Below are 14,878 nucleotides of genomic sequence, written 5' to 3'. Positions count from 1 at the left end.
ATTTCTTGATTTGCATAGGTAATGCTACTGCTATCTGAGGCTACGTAATATCAACAGAAATCATTTTAAAAGTGAGCACTAGCAAACTTTGTAGCAATTGTAACATGACTGTAGCAGGAGCATGCTTTGGTTTAAATTGCTTTTGTAGCAGCACACTGTATTTCAAGTCTAGATTTTCAAAAGTACTGTAGAGCCACCTAAGTTGTTAGGCCTGGTCACGATTTTACTTGTCTTAACAAAAAGACAATTGCTACAATTCACTTTAAGTTTCTGAATGAGAATCTGCCTGGCTTGTAGTTGGGTTTTGTTAATATGAAAATCTACAGACTTTTTAAATACAAAAATGAAGTGGAAGAGTTTATAAGCCGATTACAATCACAAAAATGTTTTGGAGTCTGCATTGCATGTGAGGATTTCTTATCTGACCGCTGGAAGCGCATGCAGGTCTGGATTTTCTACCAAGATAGTGTGAAAACATCAAGCTATCCTTAAAAGTAATGAAGCAAGATTGAAGGTATGTATCATTTGTTAAATATAAACTTTGAGGGCCATATATGGAAGCCAGTTGCAAGGTAGACTTAGCATTTTAGCCTTTTTGAAAAAGATGAGTGTCAATAGATTCTACAGGCAGCAGTACATATATCCACTAATTACATATAATCAATCCCAAGAAGTTAGTAAGTAAGGTAATGTGATTTTTTTGTTTTGTTTTTCCACCTACTTATTTGGTTGCAGGAGTTCACAAATCATGCAGTCAAAGGTGAAACCTTTCGTATCTTGAACATTATTTTCTGTTTTGCTAATTATGTAATATGTTGTTTATTATAAAACACTTTGCCTTTAACATGTTAATTGTCTATTCTGCACTATTTTTAACTACACTTAAGCAGTTAAACAGCTTTCAGAATTGCCAGGCAACGGAGTTTTGCTTTCAGGACATGATGGCAGATAGACTAGTTCACTGACAGCATATACTAACTTTTGATTTAATGGTTGCATCTTGTATCACTATGTATTGTTGAGGTCTGAAAGTATAGAGCATTTCACTGCACACTGGGTGCTTTGGCAGTGTATAGTTTGGCTCTCCTTTTGTGCATAAATTTTCACTCAGAATCTGCATGGGAAAGTGCTTGTATAAATAGCACTGTAGGTAACTTGTGTATGTCTTTTATTGCCACCCAAATATGCTTAAAGAAACCTTTTCTGATGATCAACTCCAAACTGTCACTATAGCTTCTGTTCTTGCTGCATGTCAGCCTCCATGAAGGCTGTGAGGTCTAGTGACATTTTGAGTGTTCCAGGGCCATCAGCAGTGGTGCTGCAGGTGCCCGTGCCGCGCGGGCACAGCTCCGCAGCCCTGTGCTTGGTGCCCGCGGCGGTGCAGGGCTCTAGCTCATCCTGCTCACGCTGCACGCGTGTCACTCGCATGAATCCTGTGACCAATTCTCTGAAGAGCCAGAAGATGGGCACTTTAGAGCCATCAGCCATATGCTGTATGTCTCTTCGTGTTCACAAAAGGCTATTTAGCCACGTGAGCTATAAGATGTACAGCATGATGTCTGATGACAGCAGTTATTTAACTAAGGGATATCAGCAGTGCTTACAGTGGAAAAGGCTGCACGTTTTACATTACAGCCACCAGATGGAGACCTCTACAACAGCTTAGCCTAGAAAATAGGGGCTGCTGTGAATACGCAGGGTATCAAAGGTTAGAGTTGTTAGCACAAGCATTTACGAAGTGTTGCTGATGCAATGCTGATGTTGGAGGCTAACCCACAGCAAAGTTCTATCAAGTGCTGCTTTATCCCGCTAAGGAGCATATGCGCTTACAAGGTGTGCTAGAACAGCCTTTCCTGTCAGGGAAGTATCAGATTACAAGGGACATTCTGCACCGAGACAGACCATAGCAGTAGAGGAGAAGAACCACTGCATTTTTGTCTAGAGATGCATCTGTGTTGCTGCATCAATTTCTACTTTCTTCTGATTAAGATGCTTAACCTGATATTGATGTCTTAGGGATGGAAAATGCCCATTTTTACAAATGTACAAGTTCTTATTCCTAATTTATTTTGTCTTAAATAAAAGGAAGGGTGAAGAAGGAAACAAGTTAATATAAAAACAGAATTGTTTGTCAGGAACTCCTGTTCGAATATTAGAGTCATTCAGTGGCCTGCAGAAAAATGCTTACACCTCTCAGTTCATCAACTAGTAAAACTTAGCTACTGGTTTTAGGTTAGTTTGAAGGAGTTTCTTTTTTCCTTTGAGGCTTAGAAATGATCTGTTTCTGCCCAGACTCCTCTCTCACTCCTTTCCTTTGTCTCCCCTCTCTATGGGCAACAGGTAGTGCTGAGCATCAAATGTTAACTATATTAACAAGGTTGCTCAAATTCTTAGCTGTTTTTTATAGTGGAAGACCAAAAGAAATGGCAACATTACAAAATGGGAGAACAGTTTTGGCAACATTATAAAACAAAACCTAAATGTAGTGCTACAATTGAAGATGTCTGACTTGCATGCCCCTATTTATCCTACAGCAGATATTTCACACATGATGAAATGATACTTAGGGCTGACAAGTACCAGCAGTGCAAATGAATGATTCCTGACCAGTTACGCGTGGCAGAAAAGTTAAGTGGCTGCCCAGGTATCTGCTTTTTTTGGTTCTGAGCAGTGATAATCCTCCAGAGCCTCCACCAAACTTGAGGAAAATCTACCCAGGTAGATTGCCAAAAGAGGCAATTACTACAAGTTCACTATAAAGGGCTATGCAATATATATTAAGCATTATTTATGTTCTAAAACCTGGAAATCATGCTGCTGTGACATGTGCTGGCACATCAGGCATTGCATTCATAAAGGCAATCTCCTTTTTGTACCATTCTATGAAGAACAGCACATTGTTCTTCATGAACAAAACCCTCCACACTGTGGAGCTATTTAAAACACCTGACAATTGCTGGCCAAATGCTTAGAGTTGCCTAGTCTCATTTTTTGTAACTAGTAACACAGTATCTATATTTATAGTCTCAAAACTCAGATTTAGCTGATCACATAAGAGTCAAATGAACAAATGAATAAAGGAGTTGAAATTGCAAAGACCACCCACCCTGAGTTCCAAAACAGTCAGGTCAACAAAAATAACATCCCCCAATCAACAAAAAAAAAAAAAGAAAAAGCAAAGAAGCTATCACAATATTTAAAACGATTTCAAAATCTGGGTTACTTACTTGATTCTTGAGCACCTCATGATAAATGATAAATCTTGTGATGTAAATTCTGCAGCTCCTTCTCCCAAACATACTTCAAGATCATCTTGAAGATACCTGCAGCAGAAAAGAATGGAGACGGTTCATTTCTGTTCACTGTGGTGTATTTCCTGGTAGGTATCAAATACAACTCTTGTAGGAACAGCTAGTCATAGCCAGCTTTTTCATTAACTTCTCTAACTAGCTTTCATTCCAAAGCACTACATTACTATATCACCATTATAAAACTGCAAAGTATCAAACTTTTAGCAGAAGTTGCATGAGAAGGGACGTTCAGAAATGTATAAATTCTCACTTGCTATAGAAAACAAGGAATACCTAGTGACTCTTTCCCTAGCAAGTATACGAGCAATTGATGAACTTAGCCTGGTTCCTGGTGAGCATGTTTCTGCATTACAAAATGAAGATTGTATTCATCCTTTTGTTAAGGAACAGCCTTCAAAAAGCAATGACTGGGTGACGTGGAATATCCCAACTTTGTGGATGTCTCTACAGAAGGACCTTGAAAGACATTGAAGCTACCTAAACAGGAGCAAGCTAATAGCACCTTGCTGAAGACACACATCTCGAGGCACCTCAGGCCAAACTCGCTCCGCAGGAGTTCCTCCTGCAAAAAGGCAAGGCAAATATTTCCACAGAACTCCTGCACTTTTTCTTCACAAGTCATTCTAGGTACAACACACGCTTGCATTCTAATCTCACAGTGCATGTTTCTCAATACCTGGCTTCATGCACTGCATTGAAAGCAGGAATCAAAAAGGCCAGGAAGTTTAATATGTACAAGGCTTATGGTTTTTTTTTTTTCCAATCAAAGGAAGAAAACCCTGCACAATATTAGAAAGAAGCATAAAAAAACACAGGTAAAATAAACATGTCTTGAAGGGCAGGAGCTATGGTAAATTGCAAATTCCTTAGATGAAGTTGAGTTAGACCTTACAAATGACGTGAAAATAAAAAATAAAATGTTCTCTAGCCATTAGAAGTTATATATAGCAATGTTTGTTAGAGGAAATATAGCCCTGTTATGTTCATCCAAGTGAACATTTTGCCTTAATCTGCAATAGTGAAAATGGTGAATATGATGGGGCGAAGATGTAGTTGGTTTTTGGGAATGAGGAAGATGACTAAATCTCCAAAAGGAGCTGGAAGGCTTGGGATATTACAGTATAAATTAACTGACCTTTCACAATACTGCATCAAAAACACTTTGGGATCAATTAAAACAATTTCAGCTAAACATTTCAGCTCATCATTTGAATGAGAGATGAATCTGAAAAATCCACAGCTGCATTTGCATGTTATCAGATGTAAAACTACTCAATTGAAGGAAATAAATAAGTCTTTAACATAGCGGCTACAAACTGGCAGGTAACGCAGGAAGCTAAAGAAGAAAGCTAAAGAACTGTGGCATTGACATGTATTTATGCCTAAAAGCAAAATGAACATGTCCCTTCTTTCTAAAGCAGCCGTTAAAAATGTCAGTACAGTTCCCATGCTGCAGGGTCACCCCAGATCACGGTTCATTCGGGAAAAAATCTGTGTACTCTGAACAAGGGATGTGCCAGGTCTCCCATATCAGAGCCACTTGGACTGGAAGACCAGGCATGCGCATTGCTCACAAACAAGAACTTCAACCATTTCAGCAAAAGTAGGATTTCCAAAGCAGAGGTTTTATGTAACGTATATGAAAGACAAGAATAAGACTTTCCTGATTCAGTCAGAGTCAATGTCAGGAATCCACATTCAGATGAGGGAATTTTGCTTGCAGAAGCATTGCAACATTTGACAGCATAAAATAACTAATAACATCCTTTTTCTTCTAGTTTTCCTTTATAGGTTCTGCCAGATAACACATCCAAGGCATTTTCAGCTTTAACACAAGACGCAGCAATTCTTCTGTATCTTGCTAGGAATCTTCTCAGCTAAACAACAAGCACAGAGTGAAATAACATTCCCTTTTTGAAGGAAACGCTATCTTTCATTCTCAAAGATGTTTCAGTGGAAAAAATTATTCCAAGAATCACCTTAGAAGTTTTCCACTGTGAGACTAAAATAGCCTGGCAAAGAGCAGAGACTCCCATATGACTTACATATCATTGCGTTTAGATATCAACTATGAATAACTTGAACTGTACAGCTTTCCTCTATATTACCAAGATATCTCCCTTATGCAACACAAATCTAAATAAATCTGGAAACAGTGACTCAGACCCATCCACTGTGCACTGAAGGCAGTGGCACGTAACCCCGTTGTTCAGCCTTTCCTAATTCCAGGCAGAGCCATCTTTTGTTCCTCGGCTTTGTGACTCAGCCCACTTTAATACCCCACAGCGGCTGTGAAAACTATAAAGCCTCCTCATTCCGCGTGGCTCATCTTATTGCAAAAGCTTATTACACAACGGAGCAGCTCTTTTCATAGTACAGACTGATTAAGAATGAATACATTGCTGTTGCTGCTGTTGCTGCTGCGGCAAATCAAGACCAGCGAGATGTTCCACCTTAAAGGCCATGTCCAAGCTCACAGGTGCATGTCCACGGCCAACACAACAGCATTTCACCTAGCCTCTGCCTTGGAAGTACTTAGGCACCTTTGATTGCTAAAGGAAGAGTATTTTATTTGAAAAGCAATATGTTAGCAAACAATTGAATGATAATCTTATCAATCGACACAGCTACCTTTTTATCAAGGACAGACCTAAAAACCAATCCAGAGCATAAAAGCAAGCGGCAGCTTCTACTAAACTGAAAGCTTATTTTGAGATGTGAGGCCCAAAGGGCAGGCCAGTGACTACTGGTCAAGATTTCCCCATTCTGTTTTCAGCCCTGGACCTTGGTCATAACATTTAACCCCTTTGTGACCCAGGTTCTTTAGTGCTTTAATGAGATTGGCAAAAACAAATTTGAAAGTGTAATAATTAGTGTTTTCAGGTATCTCTAAAGAAAAGAAAGCTAAGGTGAGCTCTTGCTCTTGTCTACAACTACCTCAGGGGAAGTGCTGAGAAGACAAAGACTGATTTCCAGAGGCCTACACAGTCACAGGGCAAGAGGCAATGGACATAAGCTGAAACACGGGAAATTCTAATCGTATAAAAACAAAATCTTTTCCACGATGAGAGTCGTTAAAGAATGGCACAGACTGTCCAGAGTGCATGGAAGCTCCATCACTGGAGATAGTCAGGGTCAAACTGGACTCGGTCTTAAGGAAACCAACCCACTGAATGTGTTTTCACCGGGAGGTTGGACTTAGTTGGCCTCCAGAGGTCCCTTCCAGCCCAAATTATTCTATTATTCTATGACAATTATTCTATTATTCTTAGATGAATTCTGATTTCAGAAACTAAAAGAGCAGAAGAAAAGATATCTTGGGCCAACACACTATCTCTTGACCGCAGGCCTTATTCCTATATTTCTGGCAAATCCCCAACTCTTTCCCTTCTCTAGAAACATCTCCAGGGTAATTTAAACTTTTTTGCTTCAATGGTAATTAATTCATTAACTTCTAAATAGTGTAGGTTGTTTTCCCATTTCATCTCATGAGGCATTACTCTGAATATGAAGTTAGGCAGGAATGCAGATTTTCTACAACAGACCAAATGAAAGCCATAGGCCCAACCATGCTTATTCTTTGAGGCATTAATAAATCCAAATTTGGTATTAAATTTGGGGAGTTGGGCCAATCTGAGTTCTTCTATTGCAATGATGCTACTTGGTGGTTAAAGTTCCAACACAGTCACTTCAAGCATTTTAGTTGTTTTTTGCCACTAGAGATGTTTTAATTACTTTTCAAAGCTTGTTAAACAATAATGAAAATAATAATAAAAAGAGACTCACTTCATTAAACACAAGAGAAGACAGATATGTTGGTTAGCTTGGATGAACATGCACTGTTCATTTAATTTCCTGACAGTTTCACTGCTTTCACATGCATTTGCATTAAAATAGTCTCCATTGTCTCTCAGTTTCCAGAACTTCTATCTATTTTATAATGTATTTCATTTAGAGATATCAAAGCTCATTTTATTCATGGAGAAACTGAAGGAAAAAAAAGCAGTCGAAGCACTTGCCAAATTCACTGCTAAAACAGAGCCTAGTGCTCTGCAGCCCACTCATTCTCTTACCAAGTACCCATCCCAATGCCTTGTTGCTACCAGATATAGAAGGGGAAAGGAAAAAAAGCCGCCATGTTTCTCAATTAGGATCTATCATCCCTGAAAACCTTAAAGTTATTATTTAACATCCCATTAGCTGCAGCTTCGCACTCTCCTGGAAGCATTCTGTCTCTCTCTTCTGTAGGCAGAATGTTTCCCAAATCTATCCCTGGGGAGGTTTCCATTTCCCAATCTGCCTATGACACTCTGGCTGATAAGGTCAGAGTTGTGTTGGGATCTCTTTATACCAGTAAAGTTCACTGTATGTCTAGCAATATTGGAAAGTGGCAAACAGTTCTGACTTCATCAAAATTCTAGAGACACTTGGCGAAATCCACTGGATGCAGCACCATGACCTCCAAGGAAGAGAAAGAAATGGGAGTGTCCAAAATTCACTACATCCTTTTCTTTGGAAAATGAGATAAATTTCTCAGGCGTATCTGCATCGTGAGCTCTGCAAGCAGAAAGGACATATCTCTGCTTTGCATGATCGTCAACATGCCAAGCGTGTTTTTTCTTCCTATTTTCCTTAGTTTGTTAAAATATAAGACAAGAACCAATCAGGGCAAATACCAGGGAAATTAAGAGAGAGATTTTTCTCTTTCCAGTTTCCACCTGTGCTTTTCTTTCTTTCGAAGCCCATTCAGCAGTCAGCTGAGGTTAGAGGCTATTTGAACAACTTAGTTTAGCTTTAGTTTTACTTTTTTTCCCTTCAATTGCTTCAGAGAAGTTCTGCAGACAGCAGAACATACATAGCTCTCCCAATTTCTTCCCAGTAACTGCAAAGCAAGCTCAGGAATCATTTCCTGCCTTGCAGGACACAATATGCAGGTGGCACATCCGCCTGGGGGTGCTCGGAGCCGGAGTGCGCTCCGTTGTTCTGCAGGCCAATATGGTTGTGTACACAAGTATTAATGAAAGAAAATCCAAACAGGAACCGAGCGCTGGCTGGGAACTGCTCCTCCACGGCACACCCAGGCCATCAGGGAGTGGGACATTCAGCAACTGTGCAAAAGCTACTGGAAAACAAACACCACTATCTTTTATTGTGTCTAGCTGTCTTCCATAAAGTAACCCTGAGAAACTCAACAAGAGCACTGATGAGGCTGCCAATGCTTTTTTGTTGTTGTTGTGCTTGTTTGGGGGGTTATTTGGCTCTATTTTTAACTCAAAGAACAATCCACAAAATGATTCTCCTTGAAAAATATATATATTATGCTTGCCTTTGAATATCCAGCAAATCTGAAAACAAAATCAAAATAAAAACACAAGGCAAAGCTTTTTTTCTTCTTTGATCTGGTTACTTTCCCCAGTACAAGTAAAACATGTGGAATTATTTTACAAAAGTACTACATGCTTTGTTTGCAGAAGAAACTTGGTCTGCTCATAATTTTCTTAAGCAGAATGAACAGTATATGAGCATGGAATATTTAAAGGGGGAAAACCTACTTCTTTGCTCTGCAATGAAACAGCTCAGAGCGCTGTGCTATTTTAAGGCTATATGAAATTGTACATAACTTGCATTACAGAATTGGCAATCCAAAATGCCTGGATTTTATGGGCTGCAGGCCAATCTTGCCTAACTCTTCTACTTTGCTCTCATGTCTTATACCTGAGTTTCCCATCTCTGCCCTCCATTGCCAAATGATACCAAGCGACTCCTTGTCCCTACCTCAAACAGAGAGAGAGAGAGAGAAAAAAAAAAAAGCTTTCTAGGATAAGTAATTTATCAAAAACACTTTGCAAAGGAGAGGCAGATTTTGTGGTTGTTCTGTTTTCAAAAGCAGGCTCAAAACGATGCCCAGAACACCAAGGCACTGACTCTGATCTGAGCATGTGGCCGCTTCCTGCGTGTGAGGCTCGCTGCGAGGTTATCTGCAAGAAGTCAGATTTTTAAGTCTTTCTTTAGTTCTTGCTGTCAATGGAAATTTTGTAACTATGACAACACCGCGCCATCTGTAGAACAGAATTCTGTTATATTATCCATCTGGTAAGGAAAAGATTAATTCATCAGATCTTTTGGTGTGGCTTCTGTCTTAAAGTTCATGCGAGTGGGAAAAGTGTGCAACTTAAATGGAGGGATGGAGGGATGGCAGAAGAGGTGGCTACTTCATAGCCTAAACTGGTAGACCGCTAACATCCCCTGAGGCTTCAGGGTCCAGCTAAAGGGTTAAACACCAGCCACTGCTTCACCTTCCTGCCCCTCTTCCTGCCTGAACCTGCTGCTGGAGACACTGGTGTCTGCCAAGAGCCTAGGACCGAGTCGTGCTTTCAAAGATCTGATAGGCAACACCTGCAGTAATAGTATGGCATACGCAGAAAAATGCTGTGCTTTAGATTTTATGTTATTAACTGTTTTGTGGGAAGTACGGAAACCTGAACTAAAGTCTTTGTCACCTTTTCTATTCCCATTTAATGCTTGAAAGATTAGGCTAATAGTCATACAATGATTCATTAGTGAATTTTATAAGTGGATGAAAGTACCCAGAACAGAGCTAGGAACTTACACTTTGAAAAGAGAGTGAACACTGCAAGGCAGGAGGAGAGAAGAAGAGAAAAAGAGAGAAGAGAGAAACAAACTTTCAAAGTGAGGAAATCCAGCAACATTTTGTGTTGTTTCTCTGCAATTAAAAATAATTTTTATGTTACTCAGAGAAAAATGAAGTGAGATCTACTTTAAGTAGCAGGAAAGCTTACAATCTGTCCCATATTTGACCATAGGCCATATCTTATAGGAAGGGAAAGGAGTGAATGTCCAAGAGAGACAGAATGACAACTACATCAAGGGATGATGAGCAAAAGCAGCTCAGAAAACAGCACAGATCACTCACAGGACTGAGCAGACACCAGCATCTCCAGGGCTTTATATGCAAACCAGGATCAAAGAAGAGGATCCCTTAGGGACAGACGACAAAGTGGAGCCAACTGGAAAGCTCTGAGGACTTTTACAGCCATCTACTTCCATATCTTCCATCCAAACTAACCTGAAAAAATGCATCTAAGTGAGTATCACAATTCGGCAGGTTGACTATGCCTCAAATACATAGGTTTAGAAAGCAACACATTTCTACCAGCCGTGTTATTTTGACATGTTACCCCCATCAGATGATCTATGCTTACCAGTTTCATTCCCAGTATTCATCCAAAATTATTGGAAATAATTATTATTCTTTTAACAAGAAAAAGGAAAAAAAAAGAATAATCTTAATCCTTAATTTAAACTCATTTCTTGATTTTTTAGCATGATTTAGCAGTAGTTGATATGTATTAAAATGTCTGATTTATTACATGTGCATTCATTAGAAACTCTTATATTTATCTTATTCCATCTCAGCTGCTTGCAGCTTGTCCTCTAGCACCTAGCACCCTCATCCACTCTGCTGTCCGTACTAAAGCTGAAAAGATGATTTGTACCAATGACTTCAGAATCCAGGCAGTGACAAGAGAAGTGGAGCCTCTCGCATTTCTGGCCTTGAACAATTTGTCTGAGTGTCAAAGAAGGAGATAACTCTGTTTACATTCCTGTTCCCTGGAAAGATAATGAGATTATTTAGATGATGTCTGGACTGTGCTTTGAACATTAAAAGAGCTACATAATGCTAAGCATTGTGATGAATAGTCCCCCTTCCTTTTTAATACCCCTATTCCAAATACATAGAGGCAGCCAAAACACAGGGTTGAGCATGCCAGCAATTCTGGTGTAAATCCCTGGCATCACACATCAATATGCTCTTTCATGTGAAATTAAATCCTCCTCTTCAAGCATTAATGGCAACAAAAGATGGGCACTTGAACAATCAAGGAAAAAAAAACAGAAAATAGGAAGAGAGGGGGTTGGAGCACACTGGGCCAAGTTAACATGTCTGCTCAGCTCTGAGCAAAGGGCAACTGAAGAAAAATGTTTCCTGCTCATCTGCTGTTGTGTTAGCCACGGAATATCACATGCGGCTTCCCAGCAGGTCCCAGGTGATTGCCACATCTCACACCCACCACTCACTGCTTGCATGCAGTGCTATGGGACATCCTCCACTTTGGATTCCAAAAATCCAGGCACCAGCTATGCCTGCCCCCTGCTCCAACTCTCCTGATGTGACTTTGGAGAAACTAGTTATTTTCTGTATTCCTCAGAAAGGGAGAAAATACAATTGCAATACTGCCTTGAAATTCTAAACTTAAATATATTACATAAACCTTTTGTACTACAGCCATAAGCATTCATTTAAGAGGGAGCATATCATCCATTATTAAATTCCAATACTGAAATGAGATACTTGAGTTACTGATGTTTTTTAATGAAATGGTGTGCTGAATTCCACACTCATGCATGTGCAGAAACCTTTGACTTGAGTTTATTACTGCGTCCAGTCACAACTGGCTGACTTACCTTGTATGAAGGCTAGAGTCCTGATAGCATTTTTACTTGGTTTAAAAACCCACTCTTTCTGCAGTCAGTACAGTGTTGACAGTCCCTATCTCCAGGATATCTCTGTAGTTCTCTTGTACACCCGTAAGGAAAAATGTGGAAAATATGCTCTCGAAGCGACCTCCCTGTTTGTCAAATCCAGGTTCCTTTTGCCACAAACAGTATTTCTCTGTTACTACTATACAATACCCAAATCCTAAATGATGATCCTATGATCCTAAATGCATCAAGTTTCCCCTTAAGCTCTCATTCCTCCTATGAACAGCTCTTCTAAGGACTTGTTTAGAAACCTCCATCCAATTTTCAACTTTGTACAAATGATTCATATCAGTAGCCCCCTGCTCTATTTGTAAATGGGAAGGATCCCACTTATTCCCTGGGGAAGAACCAGAGAACTGCCCTACGGACCAAAGCAGATAAAAGCAGCACCCGGATCACAGCCTCACTGCAGGGGCACCCAACTCTGCTGGCATCACAGGTCACGAAAGAAACAGGGGCTGAGCAGGCACATCCTTCCCACAGCCCGAGTCTGTTTTATCAGTATTGAAGCCGCAAACCCCCTGAAATATTTGGCTCCCTTTCTGCCAGGGTTGCAGCACTGGTGGGGTTGGCATAGAGACATTCCTGCCACTGCCACCTGCACCGAGACGAGCACATCCTGCCGTGGACGTCTGCAGCACCAACCAGGCACTCGAAACAGTCTGACGCGTCCTGGCCACGTCTCGGTACCCTTCTGCTGGCTCAGGCTTGTGACACAAGGTGAAAAAAAGATGAATACAGTCAGGACAAACACCTAAAAACCTATGTGCTGGGCGATGGAGGAGGCAATTTCCCACATGTTGGAAGAAAATAATCCTGAGGGATTAAAAAAATTTCACAACTTCTTTTCTTCATAAAATCCACAATAAAAGCAGACCGTATCAGCAGAAATGAGCCTGGCATAACTTGTGAATAATTCGCATTCTTCCACTGGAGCCTGGCCAGCTCCCCTTGGAAAGAATTCCTGTTTACTTTGTAGTGAATGTGAGAGACACACAGTCTGCCAGGAGCTGTTGTGACAGTAAAAACACAGCCAGAGGCTGTCACAAATAAGGAAATCAGAGAGAAAGTTAATTTGTTAACTTCAAGGACAAAGATCAAAATAATACATTTGCTTAAAAATTCTTTATCAAACAGAAAGTTTAAGTTTACTTTATGGGAAATTTTAGTTTAAAGGCAAAATTTCAGATACTTTTTTCAATAGTAATTTGTTTTTCAAACTTGATTAGATGTACAAGGAAAGTATCTTTTCTTACCAAAGCTATCATTTTCTCTTTGGCTGACATGAATATTTTCCCTACACCTGTATCTCTCCTCCACAAAGCCGGAGCCAGTAGAGCTGCATTGGGGCTCACATGCTCAACTCACTTCCGAACATCTGAATAATTTGGGAGGTTATTTGACTTGCTCCCTCTTCTGGCTCTCTAGGATTTTCATCCTAGAGTGAATACTACATAGGTTAAGCCAAAACTGCAGCCCGGTAATTTTAGAAATTCCAGAGGGAAAAAAAAAGGTATTTTTAGTATCCACAAGCCTAATCGTGAAGCCTGCATAAAATGACCAGCTCACATAGGAGAAAAACAGCCTAACATGTAGGCCTTACAGATCACACGGTAGTATGGTGACTATAAATTTATTATTTCCTGCTTATCAACACAGATGAATGCATTTGTTAACAGTTTCTATAGTTTTTGTACAATATTTGCATTCATCTTATGTGTTGTCTTGCTTTTACACTTAAGGCTATGAACATGCTTGAGCACTTTCCTGAACCTCAATGCAACAGCTGGCGACCTGATAACGCTGTAATGGTAGTAAAAACAGGACACAACTATCACCTCAAAGATACACTTGCAGTGTATCTGGCTTCTTAGAAACAGGAAATACCACGAGTCTTACGTAAAACCCTTCTATCCGAATTTTGCAGGCCCATGGGGCTGGGGTGGATCAAATACAGCTCACATAAACATCCAGACTTTCTCATGATTTCCCAAACTCTCTGAGAATCTGCAGCTTTTGAGGTTCACTCATCAGCATCACCTTGAGCACATCCTGGAAGCAGCCTGCACCCTGAGCAGAGCAGCGATAAGGCTGTGTTTTCCGAAGCCAAATGCAGATCCATTAGCTAGATCACATCGGTAGGAAGTTATGAAACATGCCAAGAGATTGGCAAGTGGCTCAGGAGAAATAAATCAAGAGTTTATAAATATCTTCAAAGTAAGGACATCGGTATTCAGTCTCAGAAAATGCACTTTAAGCCAGGAATGAAAATATTTGGAGCACCTGCTTGTAAAAAGTACTTAGCAAATGTGAAAAATTTAGATGTCCATTTTCTTCACTCTTCCTCCAAATAGAGGTGTACATCTGGAGAACAGGCTAAAATACCACCAAATGTGGGAATAAACAGATCACCTGTATAGTCCTGTTGCAATCCACCTAGGACAGAATCACTTTAATTAAAGCTACTTTATTCATCAAAAGCTTCTGTAAACACAGACTTCATGGGATTCATGAAAATTAATCCAAATTAACTTTTACAGTAGATTAATAAAATCTCTATTTAGAAGTCAAGTAACCTTGTTTTGACTTTGGAAATGAATCCAGCTATATCAAATTAAGCCCACTTTAATTCTGACTCTGATTAACTATCCAGAGGTTTAATGTATGTTGATTAATCCATGTAAAAAGCACAATTTTAGTTAATTCAGATTACTGTTCAAGGGTCTCTGCAAAGTCCTAAATCTCATCAATATTAATGGACCAAAGGAAGGGAAGCCTTGCATTCCAGTGGTATTTCTTCATCTGTTTTCTAACTTCTCCACCTTGGAATCCATTCAACATAGTGCACTGAAGCAGCAAAGAAACAGTTGGACTAGGTTTCCTTCAGTGGAGAAAACGTTGTTATTTGTAGTACACTTACTCAAAATAATAAAAAGGGAAGGTGTTTTTGAATCTGGACGGTACACATACCACCCCTTTGTGGACGGCATGGGGTTCCAGGG

Source organism: Tinamus guttatus, unplaced genomic scaffold, assembly GCF_059628265.1.
Source record: "Tinamus guttatus ecotype Peru unplaced genomic scaffold, ASM5962826v1 Tinamus_guttatus_pri_ptg000211l, whole genome shotgun sequence".
In the NCBI taxonomy this organism is placed as follows: domain Eukaryota; kingdom Metazoa; phylum Chordata; class Aves; order Tinamiformes; family Tinamidae; genus Tinamus; species Tinamus guttatus.
Note: the sequence above shows the minus strand (reverse complement) of the source record.